The sequence below is a fragment of the Eulemur rufifrons genome, chromosome 7, assembly GCF_041146395.1.
Source record: "Eulemur rufifrons isolate Redbay chromosome 7, OSU_ERuf_1, whole genome shotgun sequence".
Lineage (NCBI taxonomy): Eukaryota > Metazoa > Chordata > Mammalia > Primates > Lemuridae > Eulemur > Eulemur rufifrons.
In genome coordinates, this window is record NC_090989.1 from 37880113 (window position 1) to 37901474 (window position 21362).

Below are 21362 nucleotides of genomic sequence, written 5' to 3' on the forward strand. Positions count from 1 at the left end.
AATATTTGCCTTCTTACCAAAGAGTAAGGATTTCTAGGAAGACAGTAGTTACAGATTAAATTAAAAGGATTTTATTTCCTCTGCACATTTAGTTACAACATGCATTGAACATGTATGTAGAAGTTATCATATTAAGTTTACAGTGAAAATTACTGTGGATTATATCCAGGGAGAGGATGTATACTGAGAAGAGATGGACCCTGAAGTCATGAGCAACATCAACACTAATCTCTTAAAAAAGAGTGACCAGAATGAGACTAGAGCAAGAGAGAAAGGATAGAAGTGATGATCCAAATTTAAAAATTCTCTTCAAGATATGTTAGGAGATTCGTCTTTGGATGCAGGCAAAATAAAAAGAAAATGAAAAAAAGAAAAAAATAAGAAAGAAAAAAAAAAAGGAAAAGAGAAGATATGGTAGGAGAAAGTTGCAAAAGAATTCCAAAAATGTTTAACTAACTTGTCCAAGGGTACATCGTTAATGAACTGAAATTATGAGTTTGACTTCATTTCTTGACCATCATCATATCATGGCCATCCTTTAAGGGAGGGGACTGCGTATGATACTTGCAATACTCAGGAGGGCTTCACAGGAAAAAATTCCCCAGTTTTCTTATGGAAGCACTGATCTACACGAATGGAAAGAGAGCCATATAGAATGTTGTTTAGGAATTAAAGACATTAACCTTCTTCACAAAAATGCCACCAAAACTGCCAACATAATTTATTATAAAAATCTGGGTATATAGCATGCCTTTAAAAACCCAATCAATTTTATTTTTCACTTGCCAAAACTCAAAAAGGTTTTACATATTAGTTTCGGGATTATATTTACCATTATTTTCCTTTGCAAAACAGGTTTGGATTTATCAGATGTGTTCTTTGTTGCTTCTGGGATATAATATTTTCAAATTGAATTCTTTGGATTAAATGTAAATGAATTAGAACGTGCCTGGGGGTGGGAAAATGAAGATTCTTTTTAAAATATGTGAAATTGCTGGAAGCTACTATACCAAGTAATATGTAATCATATACGGTTATGAGTAAATCATTTTCACATTGCCAGGGAGTTGTAATGGAAGCCTGAGAACAGTAAAGCTGCTATGGTAATCAGGAACATGTTTTTTCTGATTTTATGTGAGATTGATCTGAAAATAATAGGTATAATAATAGGAAAAAGTAATTCCTATGTTTCAGGCACTATTCTAAGCATTTTTCTTTCATAGTTACTTAATCCTGATGACATCCCTGTTAGGTAGATGCTATTATCAGTATACTTGTATTAGAGCTGAAGAAACTGAGGCACAGAGTATAGTGTAATTTGCCAAAGACTGCCAAGTGGGTGTTATAGGCTGAATTGTGCCTCCATAAAATTTATATATTGAAGCCCCATCCCCCAGTACCTCAGAATGTGACTGTGTTTGGAGGAAAGGCCTTTAAAGACATCATTAACCTAAAATAAAGCCCCTTTTGTCTGTCACAAGTGACCTTATAAGAAGAGGAAATTTGGATACATAGAGAGACACCAAGGGTGGGCGTACGCAGGGGAAAGACCATGTGAGGACACAGTGAGAATGCGGTCATCTGCAAACCGAGGAAAGATCCTCAGAAGAAAGCAAACCAGTCAGCACCTTGACTGTGGACTTCTAACCCCCAGAACTGTGAGAAAATGAATGTCTATCATTGAAGTCACTCAGTCTGTGATCTAGTTGACCCTTGAATAAGTGAATATCACAGGGGCGAGGGCCACCCATCCCTCCTCCCGCCAGTTGAAAATATATTTATAACCTTTGACTCCCCCAAAATCTTAACTACTAGTAGCCTAACTGACTGGGAAGCCTTACTGATAAGCAGTCAGTTAACACATATTTCTCATGTCATATGTGTTATGTACTGTATTCTTACAATCAAGTGAGCCAGAGGAAAGAAAATGTTACCAAGAAAACCTTAAAGAAGAGAACATATATTTCCCTTTCAGTAAGTGGAAGTAGATATCATAAAGATCTTCATGCTTATTGTCCTCACATTAAGTAGGCTGAAGAAAAGGAGCAAGAGAAGGAATTTGTCTTGCCATCTCAGGGTGGTAGAGGCGAAAGAAAATCCATGGATAAGTGGACCTGTGTTATCCAAAGGTCAGCTGTGTTTTGTTATGGCATCCCCAGCATAGTAATGTAGTGGGGAAGCCACGATTCAACTCAAGCAGTCTGACTTCAGAATCCGTGATCTTTTTCCAGCATTCTATCAGAGGTAAGAAAAAGGGGTCACTGTATTTGTGCATGCACATTTGTGGATGAGAAAAGAACATATCACAATAGGAAAACATTACTCAGGCTCTTCAAAATTAGAAGGTAATGGGCCCAATTTAAATATTTCATAGCATTCAAGGGGGCCCTCAAGCTAGGATTTGACAGGGGAAAGCATTAGAAGACACTATTTTCTGCTGCAGAATTTCTCTGGCCATCCATGAGTGTGAAAAGGAAGAAACCCCAAACAGTAGTCATGAGTAATCCAGCCACCCTCGGAGAATCAAAGTAGAATAGATGCTGCCGTCATAGTCTACACACAGGCCCTTATAGACTGTGCCCCAGATCAAAATGCTAAAGGGAGGAAAAATACTTTCCAGGGTTCTTTCGGAGAGAAATATTTATTTGAAATGCATACAGTAATAAAATGATGGTATTTTTTTCTCTGATAGAAGTATGATCATTAAATCTCTATGAAAGGGTTATAACTCAATGTATCACTTTAGATACACCTTCTATGGAGAAAGCAAGTTGCAAAAACCTATACTGGGCACTTAAGAGGTAGAAAGTGCCATGAGAATTTGTGTATTTCTTAGGAGGAGGTCAGATGACCAGAGGTTGCAAATAGCTAAACAGAAATAGGCTAAAGAGGCGTTAGTTATCGGGAATTCAGGTCCTTTCATTTTGTCCCGAAAAATATTTCCAGGAACCACAAATAATGTTGAAACTTCCAAAAGTATCAACTGAAAGCCAAAAGTTTATAAAAATGGTTGGAACATTTCAACTGTTACAGATTTTGCAACTATGCTGTCAGCCATCCAGGGATGTTCCTTCAATCATTCTGAGCAAAAAGTTGTAGGAGTAGGTATAAAAAGGAATGTGTTTGTGAAAGAATTTGAGATTTTCTTCTTTGTTTCTAAAATGAGCATTCATTCAATCACCCTTAGGAAAAGAAATATTCTTATTTGAAAATATGAAGAATCTTCTTCTCATTAGTGTTTGCTTTTGAAATTATGACTTTGACTGGAGGTATACCCCTAAAAAAGGAGTTACTTCTAAGAGACTCTAACAAGAATTTGAAGAGACTCTTGACTGTGAATTGAAGTAAGTATTGGAGTTATAAGTAAATAAAAAGAGGAGCTCAAATTTTTGCTCTCAGCGGTAGGACAGAAAGGTAAATAACATATGCTAAGTGCCTATATTATGATAGAGGCTTTTTACATTATGTCTCACTTAAGTAATTTTCATTTAAAGTAATTCATACCTACATACAAATTAGATCTTACAGTCTAGTTTAGGGATGACAAAAATAAAATGCAGTGAGAACAGTATCAGAGTCAATATTCACTAAAAATCAGATTGTCCATTTAAACCTATCTCAGCCTTGCAGAATAAAACAAATAAATCCTGCTTTTTCAACTAATCTTTGCTTCCTGATATGACCAAACCAATATTTTCAAATAAATTCTTCAAATACACAATGAAAGGAAAAGTGAGATAACAAAAAAAAATTGAAGATTTTTTTTCAATTCAATTGAAAGTTCCTTTGCCCTTTTTTATAAGGACACAAATCCCAGTTATACAAGGCCCCACCCATATGACCTAATCTCTTCCCAAAATGTCTCACCTCTTAATACCATCACCTTGAGAGTTAGAATTTAAACATATAAATTGTGGGGGGACACAAACATTCAGACCAGAACAGATAGGTAAAGGAAATTATAAGAAAACCTAAAGAGAAGCATCTCTAGAAAAAGAAATAGGGGCAACTGGAAAGGCAGAGGAGTAGCAGTGATGGACGACAAAAGGTAAGAAGGAACTGAGAGACAGGCATCCCAGTAGTGAGTGGACAGCAATCTAGAATACTTGAAAGAAAACAATTGACACCTGGGATAAAATTTAAACTGACCTTCTTATCAAAGATAGTAGGAGGTGAAATAAACACAAGGCAGCCTATTTGGGGACAAAGACCTTAATTTAATTGATGAATGAGGAAGAAAATTTAGAGAATGAGCTTATATGGGAGCTGCAATGGTCAATATTTAGGCTGTTTGTATTTCATCATAGATAAAATATTTGTAAAAAGCATTTAAGAATATATATTTTAATCCAAATAAATTGGTTTGGGTTATGTTATAGTTTGTGTTTTACATTAATCATTTAACAAAATACTGAGATGTGAAGCATGAATATGGTGGGTATTTTTGCTACCTATAAGCATAAATAGTGTGGTGTTTCCGCAAACATAGTGGGTATGGAGCTTGTCAGTGTGAAGGGTGTGGCTTCACTTTCACTCAGTGATCTGTTACTCTATGAGAAGTCAACCCAGTAGCCAGGCACGGTGGCTCAGGCCTGTAAGCCCAGCACTTTGTGAAAGACCAAGGCAGGAGAACTGCTTGAGGCTGAGAATTTGAAACCAGTCTGGGTGAGACCCTGTCTCTACAAAAAATAAAAAAACATGTACAGCTGGGTATGATGGTATGAGGCTGTAGTTCTAGATACTCGGGAAGGCTGGGGCAGGAGGATTGCTTGTGCCTAGGAGTTCAAGGCTGCCGTGAACTATGATTGTGCCACTACACTCTAGCCTTGGTGACAGAGTGAGACCCTGTCAAGAAAGAAAGGAAAGAAAGAGAGAGAGAGAGAGAGAGAGGGAGGGGGAGGGAGGGAAGGAAGGAAGGAAAGAAGGAAGGAAGAAAGAGGGAGAGGAAAAAAAGAAAGAGAAAGAAAGAAAGAAAAGTCAATCAAGTGACACTAACTGCAAACAAGTCCTAGGGAATCTTTATTAACGATACTTAATAACTCCAGCTTGAGAAGTGAACTACTATACAACTGAGACCTCATATCAGTGTCAAAACCCAAACTGTGCTAGAGCTAGAGATGTAGATAAAACTGGTTTTCTGGATTGTTACTGGGCATGCATGACTGCCAGCACCCAGCCTGCTGATGACCAAAAACCAGGGATATTACCAAGCAAGGAATCTAGGAATGTACCAAGACTTAAAACAGGCACAAATTCCTCATTCAAGACCAGAGGAAGACCACTGAATCTGCTTTCATCAACTATGCTCAAAGTCCAATACTTCTCTATTCAGGCTACCAACAGTAAACTTAGAATCTTTCTCATCCTTGACCAATCCTTACAACTACTTGAAATATCCAATAACGTGAGGTGGTTTACTGTAGTGGTCATAGGTTTATGCCCTGAATCCAAACCGTCTGCTTTTGAATCTCAATTCCTCCACTCGTTAGCTATGTGTGAGCTTGAACATGTGACTTAACATCATTATGTCTCTGTTTTTCTCTTAAAAACCAAGATAATAGCATCACATACCTCTTACGGTTACTGTGAGAATTAGAAGGGTTAATGTATATAAAGCCCTCAAAAGGGTGTTGACAGAAGTAAGCAATAAAAGAACATAAATATTGTTATCCACAGTTCCTTGTGTCCCTTGCTTCCAGGAATCAGTGAAGTGTTATCAATATATTTACATAAATATTAATAGCTCTCACATTAATAACTACTTAGAATTTTGTTTTAGTAGTCATGAAGCTTATTGTCACTTGACATACTTCTGTGATGTCCTTGGGCAGCCATCAGTATTATCAACTCACTCCCAACTCAACTGACCCAGTGGAGAAAGTCAGACCCTACTTAGCCCCTGACGCTGCAAAATTTTTGATATAGAAGTAGATATGTACCCTGTCCCCCAAGAGTATATATGAGGTCAATGGAATGTTTTCTACTTGCAAGCTGTTTTTTTTTTTTCGTATTTGCAATCCTGTTTTCCTTCTGCCTACATTTCCTATAGACACTTCTTTTTATTTTCAAAATTATAAGGGTTACACTACTTTCTCATTCTTGCTCTGAGAACTGAACTGTATTCCACCCTCTTGGAAAAGGGCTTTGTCCTTAAACAAAAGGCAAACTTGAATACTACTCAGTCATGATAAGTGATGAAACTTAAGCCCACAGAATTTTTATCTTTAAACATATTTTTACCATGACATCTTGAAAATATTATATTATGCAATTATCTCCCTAAGTGTTTTTAAACTGTTTTTCCATTACAAATAGAACCTCAAATTATTGCCATTATCATCATTCCATGAACTCCTACTCTGTGTAGGTTGCTCTAAACATATTGTATTATACGTACTTAAAATTGTACAAAGGATCTTGGCTACAGAAAGGTTAAGAGTCTATTTGGGAAAATTGCACAAGCACAGAGAGATTATAGTCCCAGGCAAGATTTACCTACCATGCGGCTTATAAATGCAGCAGGTAATAAATGCTATTCATAGAGTAGAAAAAGGCTTTGAAAGGTCTTAAAGATACGTCATTGAGACAAAGGAATCGAGTGTGGCACAGCACCCTCAACAGGAGGTGTGTAGTGAGGTAAGTACCCATGTGGAGTCAAGACAGCTTGTGGCACATTTGAGAAACACTAGCAGGCAGGTTGGACCACGGTGCGGAAGTTTTACATGACATCATTTTCTAACTAGCTAAAAACTACAAAGAGTTCATAGGGAAAGAAAAGAACCTCAAACATCAACAAAATCACAGTATGAAGGATGGCTATTAGGTAAATATTCTTGTGGTAAACAAATATTTTTTTTTATGTCTTTTCTTCTTTCCTTTTCCTTTTTAATAGGGACCTAATGTTCCAAGAATCCATTTGACTTTGGCAAGCTATAGGAAACATGAAGCAAAAGTATCTTTAATTTGTTTATATGAAACAGAGAAATCGAAAATAAAAATAAATATACAAAAATCAGATGATTGTCACCTGAAGAAACCCGAAGCTGAGAAGAGTCTGAGTGATGCGTACCATTTGAAATGGATGCCTGTATCTGCAGAAGGCGCCTGCCTCTGCTATACGGGCACGCTTTGTTGTGTTTCATAAAATGTTCAAGCTCTATGCTGTATTGGACAGTTTGTTCTTTTCTCCCTCTCTTCAAAGGTTAAAACAAGCAGGAGAGATTGGGTGATGATCATAACAGGAAGAATGTGGGCGTGGGAAGTGTGAGAAATCGGTGCCTGGGGCCTGAGCTGGTTCTTCCCTGAAATGATTGAAAATCACAATGAGGCTTGATGACCAAAAAGGACAACAAAGATTTTGAGTAGAATCTGCAGTCTGGGCCCATGGGAACAGTGTTCTGCAACAGTGAATCCAGCCATCACTTACCCACATTTACCAAAACATCCAGCCATAAGAAGGACGCTCTGCCCCCCCCACCCCCAGGCCCTAGTACTGCCTGTTGCTAATGAACCGTTAGGACTGCCTCAAACACACCCTGACAGCTGCAGAGTTTTCAGTAACAGCCCTAATTCCACTTTCCCTTCCATCTGTCTACAGATGGTTTAAATTTGACCCCTTTAAAAAAAAAGTCTCTTATCAAGAGGCAATTACTGTGCTTGTAGATTTCCCATAAAAATGACAGGATTGTGATTTGCAGGAGAGTCTGGCAATTGTGGGTTATATTGAGAGTTTGGCACTCATTCTGGACTTGGAGGCTTTGACACTATTGAGGGCTGGATTGCTGAGATTTTATTTAGGTTTATGCAAATTGACAATCATTATGACATAGATAATAGTGAGAAATGTCAACCGTAAACACCAAAAGAAGTCAGTTCTTTCAGAACTATTAGCACTGCTTTTATATTTCTTTTTTTTTTTTTTTTTTTTTTGTTGAGACAGAGTCTCACTTTGTTGCCCAGGCTAGAGTGAGTGCCGTGGCGTCAGCTTAGCTCACAGCAACCTCAGACTCCTCGGCTTAAGCGATCCTACTGCCTCAGCCTCCCGAGTAGCTGGGACTACAGGCATGCGCCACCATGCCCGGCTAATTTTTTCTATATAGATTTTTAGTTGTCCATATAATGTCTTTCTATTTTTAGTAGAGACGGGGTCTCGCTCAGGCTGGTCTCGAACTCCTGACCTTGAGCGATCCACCCGCCTCGGCCTCCCAGAGTGCTAGGATTACAGGCGTGAGCCACCGCGCCCGGCCTATATTTCTTTTTTCAAAATACCTTTCAACTACAACAGGACGATACCACAGAATGTTTCTCTTTATTATATGTCATCTGGTTTGCCTTCATTAATTATATAATTCTTCTTTCAGAACTTTCTTCTGAGAATTGCAAAGTGGTTTAAAGATATTACTTCAATATTCATTATACTGTAGAGATTATCTCAATATGAATACAAAGACCAAGCTAATTTAGGAAAAATGAAAGTTAGAATAGAGTCTGAGAATATTTCAAAGAATTACAAATCTTAGACTCTATGGCTTTAAAGTTCACTGGTCCAAATCCCTCCTTTGCTGGGTGCAGAGAGCACTGACATGCCCTGTTGGCCACTGAGCCAGAGGAAATGCCAGGTGTCCTGATGTACAATTCAGTACTAGGTATTTTTGACACCTAAGTCGCACAGAAATCATTCTTCTTAAATAAGTTATTTTTTGTAATGATTTCACATCCCTCTAACTAAATAAAAATCTCTGAAATAGAAGGACTTTCATTTTTGACTCTTCAAAGCAATACTGTAGAGTACTTGCTTTTTGCCCTGCATTTTAGAGCACACAAAGACAAGATACAGTCCTTTATCTCAAGAAGGATATCATTCTCTGGAAATATTATCTAGAATAATCAAGGCCTTCACGTGTAAAAAGGTAATTAAATTGTCAGGTTGTCCATGATGGAAAGTGAATGGCACAGTAGATATGAGAGGGAATAGGTCTTCTCCATGGCTTTCAGCAGGTGCTCTGTAAATACCTGCTGAGTTACACTGAGACGTACTCATTTGGAGAGCAGCTTCTCTCTGGGGAGAACAGTGGGTTAAATCAACAATGCTACCTACTAATTATTATAAGAAATCTGTAGCTTGGGCTAAATTATGGATATTCACTTAGATATATTTAAATGTAAAGTGAGAGTAGAAAGACCTTTGGGTGTTAATGCATTTATTATAAAAAATTTTATGTTAAAAGGAAAGATTATATTAGTATGTGAGGAAAACATTCTTTCTTTAAGTAATTTTCTAAATATTTTATCAGTAACTTTCCAATCCATGATGGTTAATTCTACATGTCAACTTGGCTAGGCCACAGTGCCCAGATATTTGGTCAAACAGTAGTCTAGATTCTGCTGTGAGATATTTCTTTAGGTGAGATTAACATTTAAATCAGCAGCATTTGAGTAAAGCAGATTGCTCTCACAATGTGAGCGGGCCTCATCCAATCAGATGAAGGTCTTAAGAGAAAAAAAATGACATCCCTTAAGGAAGAGGGAATTCTGTTCCCGGTATGCTTGCAGACTCTAGCTGCAACTCTTCCCTTGGTCTCCAGCTTGCAGATTTTGGACTTACCAGCCTCCACAATCACATGAGGCAATTTCTTAAAATAAATCTCTCTTTCTGTGAATGTGTGTGTATTTACATATGTAATATGTAATAATACCACATATACAGGAGATCCTCAAACAACATCCTTTTGTTCAACATCGTTTCATTATAACATTGATGAGAGAAAAAAATCAATTTCCGCCAGGGCCACTGTGTGTGGAGTCTGCATGTTCTCCTATGTCTGTGTGGGTTTTCTCCAGGTACTCCAGTTTATTTCCACATCCCAAAGATGTGCATATTAGGTTACTTGGTTTGTCCCAGTCTGAGTGAGTGTGGATGTGTGCGTGACTATGCCCTGTGATGGGATGGCTTCCTGTCCAAGGTTCATTCCTGCCTTTAGCCCTTAGCAGCTAGGATAGGCTCTGCCCACCTGTGACCTAAACTGGAATAATTGGGCAGATAATTTTTTTTTTTTTTTTTGAGACAGAGTCTCACTCTATCACCCAGGCTAGAGTGCTGTGGTGTCAGCCAAGCTCACAGTAAGCTCACATTACTGGGCTCAAGCGATTCTCTTGCTTCAGCTTCCCCAGTAGCTGGGACTACAGGTGCGTGCCACCACACCCGGCTAATTTTTTACTATTTTTAGGAAAGACGGAGTCTCACTCTTGCTCAGGCTGGTCTCAAACTCCTGAGCTCAAGTGATCCTCCCACCTCAGCCTCCCAGAGTGCTAGGATTACAGGCGTGAACAACCACACCTGTAAATACTTATCTTACTTATATTTATTGATCTTTCATAAAGGTATGTATGGGTCACATTTATTTCAATGTGTAATATTAGAAATGTTTTAGTCTTTATTTAGAAGTCTGACAATGTTTTTGTGACCAAAAAATATGCCATAGGAACTTAACTATTGTTTATATCAATTTGCCAATGGTAAAATTGCTTTCATTATATGTTGTTTCACTTGCAGTTTCCAAAAACCTATTGATGACATAAAGTGAGAATTTATTGTATGTATATATACACATATGCATCCTTTCTCTATATATATGAATATGATATTTGGTATTATGGTATATTTTATATATAGGGTATTATATATGTATATGATATTTTGATATTATTATATATTTTATGCATATGGTATTATGGCTATTGCTTTAAAAATGTGAAATTATGTAGGGGAAAAAATAAAAATTTAATTTATGTTCAAGTCCTGCCTATAATACAAGATGACCAGACAAAGTTGGTAAGGGAATCTGACCCATAAAAAAAAAAGGAAAGAATCAAAATATGTTTGCCTAGAGGAGTCTCGACTTTTTTTTTTTAATATCAAGTTATAATTAGAAAAAATTACATGGGCTAAATTAAAATTATGACATAGAGTTAGAAAAAGAATCTGCATAGCTAATTTAGTGTCAAGAAAATAAAGAGCAAAAGTGAGTTTTGTATCCTCATTCAGTTCATTCAAGTTGGTTTTAATAAAAATATTAAGGTACTGATACCTTCTCTTATATGATACAAAGTATATTCAGATGCTTTAGGGACCATCCTAAAATGAGAGCATTGACCTCAAAACAAGCCTGAAAGATAAGAGGAGCTTAAAATTGAATATACTTTCCTCTTTTATATATCCCAGGCTCTTGTGAGATGAACCTATGTCTGAAACTTTCTTCTTTCCTGAGAACTTATCTCAAGGACCACCACATAGCAGGAGTAGCTGTAGTACCACACACTCCACACATACTGTGCACCAATGGTAGGTTCTGCATCTGTGGTGCTGGAGCTATTTTTATATAACTCTCATAACTATGACTTCATATGGTCAGGTTCATTATCTACTAGGTCAATCAACTTACGATTCTGAATGGTCTGAGTTCCTGGGGCCCTGCCTTTATTAGTTTTATATTGTCTTCTGTTAATCTTTACAGTGAAATATGGAAGTAATAAGATGCACCCCTGGGAATCCCCTAGATTCCATACATACTTCTTCTTGCCTTCCTTAACAGCAATCTATTTTCCCCTTGGTCTTGTATCCTCCCTCCATCCCTAATGGTTTGGTGGTATAAGGAGCTCAAATATCTAGATGTTAATCTCCACTCTCGATTTAATGAAACAATTGTTGTATCCCCTGGTGAAATCATTTCTTCCTTAGGAACTAAGACCTCTCACAAAGCAGTCCCCAATTTTGCAAAAAGGTCAAATATAAACCTGTAAAGTGGGCTGTTTTGTTGCAAGGGAGTCACAAACACACACCGTGAGCAATACCTGTGCTTATGATGTATATGTACAGTTTATTGGAGAACGTGTACACAGAGTTTATTAGTGAAAAGTTTAAACTAGAGGAGTAGCACAGCACCATTTATATCCTAACATTTTTATTATATTTCACAGCCTAGGCAAGGTATAGGTGGTCTGAATGCACCCTGGCCTTGGTCTCACCAGAGGAATCCTGCCAAGACCAGAAGGCTGGAAGAGAGATTGAGAGCAACAAGGAATAAGCCCAGATTTCACACTGCACTACATTATTTGTAAGTTAGATGAAGAGGGGTTAGGAAACATCTAGTTAGTTTCACTAAGAAACAAGAAATATTTCAAGATATGTCTTAGGCCAGATAGAATGCTACAGAGGATGCATAAAAACAAGCAGGCCTGGAAAACTTTGCATGCTAGGAATGCAAACATCAGTCAAAGATCTTCTTGTCTCTCTGTAGGCCCTTAGACCAACTGAGCCAGCTCTTTGCTGAGCTACCAACAGTGGGGAGAAAATGAGCCTCCAGAGCTATGCAGACTTGTCTTTCATTGGGTCTGTAAACATAACAGTGAGAAGAGTCACTCCCACTTTCCTGACTCAGTTCCTGGAGCATTGTAGTCTGACTATGGAAAAAATAGAACCACATATTAGTCACTGTTTCAAAGCAAGTTCTGCATCCTGTGTAACAGAAAATCCAATTTTGAAGGGTGTTGTCTCCTAGGTGGCCCCTAAACTGAATCTTCAGCCATTCCACTATTCTACTACATCATCTGATACATAGAGATTCATTGTCTCTCTTTCAGGTTTCTACAAATAGGTTAGAAGCAATGTGGTATGGGGTACCATGACTGTGAATGAGGCACTCTAATTGCATGGATGGTAGTGCTCAAAGAAGCAAGGTGCATAGATAAGGCAAGTCCATTTTTGAAGATGTATCTATTTCTATGAAAAAGAAAATTTGCTCACCAAGGCTTGTTTCTCCTCCTGAGAGGCATATTGTACAAATTGCAGCAACTTGTCTTTCGCTTTAGAGACAATATCCTCACATGATCTAGAAACTTCACTGACATGTCAGAAGCCTGAAATTTCATTTGGTTTATCTCCTACTCACTACACTCAAATGACTTCCTAATCATTTAGGGTATTCTTGCCACTCCCTCCTCAACAGATTCAGTCAATCAGCATCAATGTCATGGACCAGTGGGATGGTCTGTGGACCAGTGGAAAGGTCATGATTGAGGTCCTAAGTACTCTATTATGACAGAGAATAGGAAAGTTAAAATAGCCCTAAGGTATGACAGTGTCCATATCTTATATAATATATTTATACATACAATACTCTGATGTCCCTGACAAGGGAAAGTGAACGGTTTCTCTTCAATCATACAAATTATTACGAAGAAGAAAATAAGTGTTTTTTTTTGTTTGTTTGTTTGTTTCTAGCCAGATCAATAGTGTGTACTAAATTCTAAAGGCTGTTTTCATTTATCATACTCAGGATACATATCTGGAGTAGTGGTTACAATTGAAGTCCCATCTGGTTAGGTTTAAGACAGTCCACAGTCATTCTCTATGGCCCCTTCTGCTTTTTTGCAGCTTAGCTAGTTGTGGAGGTCCTAGGAATTGCTATTCCTGCATCTTTTCATCCTTTGAAGGGAAAACTGATATATACAGGTCTTCTAGGTATGAGGTTTTGCTTTTGGTTTACTACTTAGGTAAAGATGACACTTACAGGAGCTAACATTTAGCCCTTTTTATGATCATGGCCAATTCAGGGACTCTTTCAGTTTCCTAATCTACTTTAACCAACTATTCAATCAGGGACAGGAAAACTAACCAAAGGAGAATCCTGGACCCAGTAGGCCCACTTTGAGAAAGACTTGGCTCAAAACTTCATTCACCAACCAACTTCCATAAGCCCTAGAGGACTGTTTTGGCATTTCAGATCCTTAGGGATGAATTTAAACTCAGAGCCAGTGTCTAGAATTTTCTCTTTCTCCAGTGTGGAGACATGGGCAAAATGGCCATATACCACTTCAGGTTATGCTTGGAGGAATATTGATAGTCTGTACACATGACAATTTTGCAGGGCCTTTGTAAAGGGGGCTTGATCTCCCCTTCAATCAAGGAGTTCAGGTTTATAGACCAGCTTGGGCAGAGAGATTGGGGGAGAGGCCATGACTTTTTGTGGCAAGTACTCAAATAAGACTTCTGCTCCCCATATCCAATGTATTTCCTGTAATATAAATCAAATAACATTTCATGCCTATTTGTTTTGTTTCTAAGACCCTGTAATCAATTATCCATGCCCTAGATCCCTAAAGGTTAAAATACTCTGAATGGCAGTCCATCGCTATAGCAGGTTATGGTAATTGAGCCACCCTTGTCTCTGATGGTTAAGTGCCACCATCTGGCCTCTGTCACTCTGGGATCCCACAATTTCCACTAAAATCATTAGACTGCTTCACAGTGGCAACTCTAACCATCATCCCCAATCTACTGTTGACAGCCAGAACCAAGTTTTCAAGGATGCTGCCATTTCCCTCAGAAAGCATTTCTCAATGCCCCAGAGATGGGAGTGTTTTCCGTAACTTCCAGGCAATGATGTCAGAGGGAGAAAAAGCAAATTGTACGTGATAATTTTAGTCTAACATGACCAAGTTTGTAAGTCTCTTGGATTCTTACTCTAAATGATTACAGGAAAGTTCTGGCATCTTGACCTCATTAAACATACCCCTTTGTGGAATCCATGCTTTAGTTAACAAAGCAAACTGCTAGAGCCAGTTCCAGCTGATCAAGTTAGTACATTAAATCCTGTGTCCAACAGATACAGCCAACCTAACTTTATATTCTATCTCCTCAGTCTAACATGCTTAGGATCCATTCATGTATATGCTCCTTAAATTTCAGAAGATAAATTGTGGGTATACAGGCAAAGAAGTATGGTATGCATGGATTATGAAAGAAGGCTAGTTTCCTCAGAAAGTAAAGGCGGGTTGTTTAAATTGGGAAATAAATTTTGAAATTCGATTATGGGAATCATTTCATTCTGGAAGTCCAGGGCTTCCAGCTTTATCTGAGAACACTCACATGTTCCTGCCCATATCTAAGGGAATCATTGCTTTCTCAGTAATCCCCTAACATTAACAGAAGAAATTTGGCAATGTTGTCTGAGCAATTTGCTTCAAAATTCTCCAAACTCTACCATAAGACTTCAGTCCCAATCTTTAGCCACACTGTCCCATGTCTATAACACATAAAAAATAATTCATTGAAAGCTGTCATGAAGTTCTCTGGTTTTCTACCTGTATTTTGAGTTGAGCTAAAATCCTTGAGTTGACTTTTAATTTTTTGGAAGCTGTTTAGTGCTGTCTCAAATACTTTCCCAATGTCTGTAATACTTTTCACCATTGTCACTGCATAGTGGTGGGGTGCAGCAGATTACTCAGTTTCATAGAGCCTTAATAATACAGGTGGTTGTGATGTCACTGCATACCATGGATGACTAAAATTCCCCTTTCTGCCTGCAAGCGGGTCATTTCCACTTTCATGCTCTAACATGCGAACAAATCTATCCTGCCATACTTTCTTGAGGATTTATTTCCTGGGACCACTCCTCACAGGCAAAATTGAATCTGCCACATTCCAACCAGGTAAACAGAAACCACTCTGAGTCCTTAAAATAGCAAATTTGATGCAAGAAATTGGTTACACAGTGATAGAAGAACTAAGGAGAGAGTCGAGCAAACTAGCTATTAGCAACATCGGGAAGCCACTACTTTTGTTCTCATAGGAGTAAAAAGGAGAAGCTATATTAAGGGGTCTCATATACCAGGGTACGCAGCAGGAGATGGGAATGTGGCAGGAGCTGAGGCCTCAGAGGAGTCATAGTCACTGGAGGAGACACAGTTGCTGCCATAGATGCTGTTCAAAGGAGAGTGAGAGGGGAGAAATATCCTGGCTTCTTACTGACTCCTGGTCTCACCTTCCAATGCCCTGCCAGTGCCAGGGGTCAGTCCTCCTATGATACTGCATGGAACCCTGGAAGGTTAGGAAGGGATCAGTGCTGAGCAAACAGTCCCTGGACGTGCAGGGAGGAAAAAAAGGAAAGAAAGAAAGAAAAAGAAAACCAAATGTGGTCTCCTTTTCCAGAACAGAGTGGTTTACACAGGAATAGAAACTATTTCTTCCTCCACCTCAGAGTGGACTGCTCTGGCCACACTGAACAACCACCACTGTCCAGTAGGGAGAACATCATCCTCCATGTGATCAATCCATCTCTAATAAAGCAGTTAGGAGAGTGAAAATGGGCTAAGTACATGTTAGGACATTTGCTGAGGAAGAAGTACTTGAGGAGAAATGGACATAATTATAAAAAATGAAGGATGTCAAATATGACTAACATGGAAAACTTATTCATAAAAGAGAACGTGCAGAGATCCAAACACATGAAACAACCAAGCCAGCCCAAGGAGGTTGAGGGTGTTTATCGGGCACAGGGACTGTATCCATTTAACATACTGGGTCTGGCATGCCAGATGGCATCAGGAGCAGGTGGTAAATGCCTTCAGATTATCATGATAAACTGTTCTTCTTGATGAAAGTGTAAATGACGATAGGTAATAACGTGAAATTTGGACACAAGGAAATTAAGTAGTTAGCAAATGAAGGAAAATGATAATTGAAATTTACCCAGTTATTAGTTTCCCAGTAGAAGCTATAGAAGCGAATATGGATTGTTAAAATTAAACTGAGCACATCACAAGGATCTTGTTTTTTTTTAAAGGAGCCAGTGTTAAGTGAGTAGAGGGTGGGGCTGGATAACCTGTCATGTCTTTAATGATACACGTCTGTAACTTTGTCTACTGTGCTGCACATAATTAGTAATAGAAATGCTCTAAATGTGTTTTTTTTTAATTCTACATTTCTATTTTTCCACCACTGAGTAATTCAAACCAGCACATGGAACACATGGGATGAGCAAAAAGTCTAAATTATACACAGGTTTGACTATTGGCTCCTTGAAAGGTAAACTGTGTTAAAAATACAAATTCCAGGATGTCAAATCCCTGGGGGAATCATGTCTCTTTTGCTTTTTTTTTTTTTTCCTCACTTCAGATTACATAAATACCAAAAGCATTTGTTGCAAAGGGATTGTTTGGAATTTTTCTTTGTTCCACTCTGCAAAACATTATCATTATTGAATTTTTATAGCTAGAACCTCCATTAACATCTGAAGAAGTTGTCAAATAATCTTTTCCAATTAGGCTATTCTTTCAAAACTATTCCAGTTCCAGGAAAACATTAATTCTGATGCCTAAATAGGGTATGGTTTTATATTTAAAGAAAACACATGTACAATCACAGAATTTGTAGACCTGGAAGAAGCCTTAGAGATTGTCTAGTTTCATCATTCCTATTTTATAGATGAGAAAACACACCAAGGAAATTTAGTAATTTTTTCCAGTAGCGTTTGGGTTGTTAGTGACAGAACCAGGTCAGGAATACATTTTTTCAGATAATCTAAGAAAGCATTCTTTCAGTAATGTTTCATTATTCAGTGAGACTTCATCATTTTAAATATGTGGTACAGTTCTGGCTCGTGGTCACACATAGTTGCAAACAACATATAGTTTTATTCTTAAGAAAAACATGACTGCTTTATCCAGGGGGTAACTCATTCCTCATTGTTGTCCATATCAGGTTATTTGCACATAAATTCTTCATTTCAGAGTCATCTTACAAACTACTTTTTCTTGTTTGTCTTTGTAAAATTCCTCCCAAAACTTTTTAGCTTTCCTTCTGTTTCCTTCTCTCAACCTGAAATCTTTTTTAATCTTAGCTATTCAATGTGTCGCTCTCTTATCATCTTTGAATTTTCAGTTTAATGTATTACAACAGATAGGAACCAGAAACTAAAACTGCAAAGCCTAAAACCAATGCCCTTCTAAATAGAACTTCTTTTTTTTCCCATCACGGAAGACATGTTTATGTGGCATGTGCACAGGGAGATTTGCCATGAAGCTAATGAGGCTAAAGCTTCAGTGTCTCTTATCTGCACAAGCCCTTTCCAGAAACTTAGGAAGGATCCTAGAGCTCATGTGGACATATCCTTTTGTAAATTTTTCAAAATAAGCTGTTTTAACCATTCTTGTTTAAGAACATATCTCATTCACTCAAGATGTCCCTCCATCACCCGTTCTCCTTATAGAGTGGTAGAGATGAAAGTAAGGGAGAGTTGAGTTGGTACATACATGTAGTTGAGATTTAGTGGACATATTTACGCCATTCTCAAGTGCTTCCGTGTATAATTAAGTAATCACACACTAGTGCATGAATGGTTTCTAGGAATACTTTAACCTCTCACTGCATTCTTTCAAATGCACCTGAGATGGTATCTCTCCATGAACATGTCCCGTGAGTGTTCTCTCACCAAAACTAAGAAGGTAGTGAAAAAGAAACCAGTTTGACATGTGTAGAGGATTAAAACTAGTTGTTAGAAAATTAGTATGTTATGTCATACATGTGTCTTAAGCAGCTAATTAATATATTCATTATTTTTCTGAATTTCATGTTTTGTAGTATTTATTAGCTTTTCAAAAATTGTCAGTTGTGATTTCTCATTCTCAAAATTGACTTACATACATAACTTACTATTCATTTTGCATTCTTTTTCTTAAAAGGTCATACTCCCCTCAACTTCTATAAGTTTCAGGCCTCGAAAATCCTTGATATGCCCCTGGGTGATTAACTTTCCAAAGTTAATCCTTTCAGGCTTCCAAAGGACAGCCTGATCTTGGCTCACTCCAGCAGGGTTAGAGCAATCAAGGAAGTAAAAACAGGTAAAAACATCTGGGAAATGCAATAAAAAGATTAACATTAGAGAAGCTGAATCCTGTTGACAAGCCTCAGACGATTGTCATGGGGCCAGGGAACATGGATAAGTTTAGAAGATTCATGAGCCCAAAGGTACGGCAGGAGAGCAAGGAGCAGTGGTTGCATCTAAGAATATTTCCATTGACTGATGAATGAGTGGTCACTAAAAACAAACAAACAAAAACCGAAGAATATTTCTAGGAAAAAGCTGGCATTTTTAAGACTTATTTTATGAATGTGCACTGCCTGATAGGAAAATGGTTTAGCCTAGTTCAAGTAGTCAGTGCAGACACTATATCCACCTTCAACATTGTCATGGAAAATGGATTGAACATCCATATGACTTCAAACCAGGTCCCATGGGGATTGAAATCACTCCTTTGTTTTACTTGTATTAGTACTGTTACCATAGAGTTGACACTGTAGAAAGACTAAATGGAGAGAAAAAATATTTTTTATTTATTTTGTATTTTATATGCATATATACACATGCACACACACAGACAGAAGTTGTTGGGGCAGGAAGATTTTTCCTGTTCTATTTTGATGGGATTTAGAGGAAGACTAAAATGGGGCTTATAGTTTATATTGACTTCTGATGTATGAATTGGACTAGATTTTCCAATTACCCATGATGATTATTTTTCTACTCAGGTCAACCTCAAATCTCATTATAATCTTATAATTATTTGACCAGAAATTTAGTTCAGAGAGTAGAGCTAGTTTGTGGTATGAGCAGTTTAGAAGCCAGGCATTCAACTACTCAGGGTAGAATCTTTAGACTCTTGCTGTATTTACATATTATACATGAATATGAGCAAACAGTAGGCACTCTATACTATTAATTGTTTAGTAGATTGAGTGGATGCAGCTTAATATAATGGAAAAAACATGAACTTTGAAATTACACAGTCTGAGCATTCAATCCTGATTCTGTTTTGAGTGATTTATTTAAAATCTCTGAAACTCAGTGTTCTCATCTCTAATGTGGGAATAAGGAAACCCATCTTTGAAAGTTGTGCTGAGGATTCAATAAGACAACTTTTGTAAAGATCCTGTGTATAGATGTCTAATAAATTGGGGCCACTATTAATTGATACATGAAATCCTAAGCTTACTGGGAAGTCTAGTATTCAACAGACACATTATCCTGTTAAATCTACATATCTACCCTACAATGTAGGTATTTCCATGTCTTTTTTACACATGAGGAAAAGTACTTTTTCCCAGATCAAACAACTGGTAAGTAGGGGGTAAAATTAAAATCAAATTTTCTTGTAACCACTTTCGGACAGAGAAGCTACAAATTGAGATAATTCAGTGTTTTTAAATGATTTATTCCATCACCTTTAGTCTTGCCCCAAGACATACTCAGGGTGTGAGAAATGAGGATACTTGACAAATATTACCTTCATATTAAAAAAAAAACAGGAATAAAATGTAATTTTGAATTTTTTAGCAAACAATAGAGCTCATCACATAAAGAGATTAGGGAGTTGACAGTTTTGGATGAAAAATAGGATGTCAACAGAAAAAAGTTATAATTCTTCCAACCCATTATTCACTATTTTAATGAGATTTGAGGTTGACCTGACTAGAAAAATAACCACAATCCTTAGACCAGAAGAATATGTTTAATGAATTGATTCTGTATCCCCAGGTAGCAAATAATGTTCCACAATTCCACAGTCTATTGTAACTCTGGCTCATGAAAGCCACATTATTCTTTCTCACTCTTCCAAAGTACCCGATGCTTTCTGGTCATTTTTAGTTTCTCCTTCTGTCCCTTTTATCCCAGTTGGCTAAGAGATTGTGAAAATCTGCTCACAGCAAATACATTCAGATGTGACAACAAGAAAAACCTTAGGGGCAGTGTAGTGGGCTGAGATTTTTGTTTGGTTAAATCTGGGTTTGAAACCTGGCTCTGTCATTGGCAGCTGAGTACCCTTGAGCAAAGGTTTAACTGATGATTTCCTCAATTACTAAAAAATAAGATTAATTAAAAGAGGAGCAATAGCATTTAGTGATAATTAAAATATCATACTTTAGTGTTCATAACAACTCTACGAAATAGTTACCTTCAATATCCTCATTTTAGAGATGATCACACTAAGATTTAAAGAGGTTAAAGGAATTGTCTAAAAACATACAGCTTTTAAGTAGCATCACTAAAACTCAAACTCCCATTTTTCTATATTGCTAATAGCTTCCCAAGTAATGCTGTCTACATATTGCTATTTGTAAGAATTACTTGAGATAAATTTAGGTGATGCTTGTGGAATATAGGGGACTTCTAAAAATATTAGTTTATTAATAGTATCTGCATAGTATCTTTGTATCTCTGTAGTATTTTTGGGTTTCCCAAAGCAGTTTAGATTTCTTATTTCATTTGATCTTCATCTGATAAACTGAAGAAATATAGGAGTAAGTGATATCAACAAATATTAATACCAGTGGAAGTGGTCCTAGGACCCAGGCTTTCTCTCTTCATATTTGCCACCTTTCCCCCTTCAAACCTTCAACCTGTCAAAATCCTGGAAGAAGAGACTGTAATATTTAACTTCTCTTTAGCACTCCCCTGTTTTATTTTTTATATTTTTGGCTCTGAGGAAAGACATAGGCTTATTTTGATAAATGGATGAGTGCCTTG